Source organism: Panthera onca (assembly GCF_046562875.1).
Source record: "Panthera onca isolate mPanOnc1 chromosome Y unlocalized genomic scaffold, mPanOnc1 haplotype 2 h2.ChrY_unloc_5, whole genome shotgun sequence".
Taxonomy (NCBI): Eukaryota; Metazoa; Chordata; class Mammalia; order Carnivora; family Felidae; genus Panthera; species Panthera onca.
In genome coordinates, this window is record NW_027675868.1 from 10669 (window position 1) to 13252 (window position 2584).

Sequence of the window (2584 nt, forward strand, 5' to 3'; positions counted from 1 at the left end):
TTGTTAATGCTGTCCTTTGCTGCGATCATGCAATTCTGCTTTGGAAATCATTTTAGGCAATACTGGTCTCATGAGTGTTAGAAGTGACTCTGTATTTTGGCCTGGGGGTGTGTTTCCAGGCTGTGTGAGTTCACTTGTGTTTTATGGGCCTGGCAGGAGGGTCTGACCCTTCACCTGAGTCACAAATGTATGTGCGAATACAGTATTGCACACACACGCAGTATCACAGCCTCTCCAAGTGCCAGATACATCTGTTTACGCTTTGCCTTGTTCTCCATATACCCCCACACCTGTCTGATTTGGGCCAACGAAGGCCGCTGTGCAAATGAGCTGACATGCCACTCTGCCTGCAGGGCACAGACACGCTTCCCACTTCCCCCGGGTATGGGGGCCCAGGGAGATGCTGTAAGTCATTACCTATCAACATTGCGTCTGATCAATTTCTCCGGGAATATGACAGGCTCCTTCTTCCCCTCCAGCTGCAGCCAGTGCTGGGGCCCATCCTGGGTTGGAGACGTTCTGCTCCCCTTGGAAATCTCGAGCTTTAATGACTGGTTAACATATCGACTACCCTCACAAGCCCTAAGGCATCTCCTGCTAAAGGTCAGCCTGCAGCCAGTGTATAATGGCTGCTTCTCCGAGATAATTAGTTACTTTCCTTCGATTAAAATAGGAAAATGCACAGAGCTGAACATTTGTCTCAGTTAACATCCACTGAGATGCATCTTCAGACCCATAATCGCTCCCCCGAGGTGGGAGGGTTGGCTTAGGGGACCTTGGACAAGTCGGGTCTGAGGTGGTGGTTTCTCGAAAATCAAGAAAGCACCATCATTCTCACCACGGTGAGCTAATCTTGGCACCGAGATGGCGTGGGACCTTGGAAGGTCTCGGGAAGATGTGTGCAGGCTTCCCAGATGCCAATCAACACCACCCACCCCCACCCACTGCCCTCCCATACTGCCTGCGGCGGCCAAGCCAGGGTCAGGGATGTCCGTATCTGATCACCAGCTGCCTCCTGCCTCCTGAACATGCCAACAACAGAGCTCATTATTCAAACAGATGTTTCTGTTTCCTTCACATTGCTATCCCGAAGGGAATCGGGCTTTCTCGTTTGCAAAATGAAGACCGTACTTCAGTTTGTGCAAGATATTAGGTCTCCCAAATACCCAGATCATTGGTAGAGAGGCTGACGGCTCAGGGCAAGAGGTTGGATGCGAAAATGGTCATTCTGCAGTCAGCGAACATTCTGTATTCTCGTGATGGGCCTCCGGCCCTTTATCTCTATCTCTTGAATATTCAGAATTCCGGAGAGCCTCACTCTGGAAGAGTCCCCCACCCCCTAGCCCCCCACAGGCAGGTTATACACCTGTGTCTACAACACAGCTCTGGGGGCCCAGCCTGAGGGGCGTAAGACCCCGTCCACGGGCTCCTCTCTGCCCTCTTGTTAGATACGTCTTGTGTTTACTCCCACACCCTCAGTGGCTGTCCTCTGTTTATAAATAATTTGTGTTGATCACTTAAAAGTCATAAGAGCACACAAAAATAACACGAAGGAAGTAAAAGTCTCCTGAGTCCCTGTTGGCCTGGTCTAACCCGTGGCAAATGGGGACTCGACGTTTTTATTCAAATCCTTCGACTTACTATTTCTTTCCACTTCTCTCCACCATTTCTTTGAGGGATGGGCTGGACAGCGTATTCATTTAGGAGTCTCTCCAAGTCAAGACCCTTTACAAAAATTGTTGCACACTCGTTGCTCTGTGGCTATATAATAACTTAGCAACCTTTGCCCCAGTGACGAACATCCACTTAGTTTCTAGTTCTTTTTGTTTTGGGGTGGTGGGGGGTTTTACTGGCCAGGCAGCAGTGCTACAATGTGCTTGATGTACGTACCTATCTTCATGCACCAGCTCAGTCTTTAACTCCTAGAGAACTCTGGCTTCTAGGCACCGATAAGGAACGCAAGTGGTTGTTTGCAGAGCCTATCTCTGGGGAAAGCAAACGCTGTTTTCAGCTCCACTGCCACCTTGTCCTGGAAGAGAGTTTGTTCCCATTGCACAGAAGACACCTTAGACCTGGGGTCATCTTCTCAGATGTGCGAGGCTCTCAGCTCCCATCCCATTTACTCTTGGCTCCCCAGCCCATATCAGCCGTACCTCTCGCGGTTTGCTGAGGTCCCCAGGAATGAGTGACTGACTCTCTATGTTGGAGAACAGTCCGTAGAAGTGTGTCTAGGTCCCTCCTGGATGCCCAGCCTCTGTTTACCTCGGCAAGTAGACCTCTCCCCATTCCTGTTTAGCTTCACAACATCAAGCAGATAGCCTTCCAGGGCCAGGATGAGGCAGGGTTCCTGGGTCCAGACATTGATATAACGGACAGGCAGAAGGGGGTCATAATTTCATGGTGTGGCCTCCAGTGTAAGTATTAGGAATTCCGGTGGGGATTGGAGAAAGCTGGTTTCAACCGGTTAAATTATGCACACCGTCTGTCTCCATTCTTCTAAAGAAATTTAGGTAGAGGATTCTGATTTCAGAGCACACGCAGGAGGGCCAAGTCCTTTGGGGTTTGGGGGGAAAGTGACATTGAG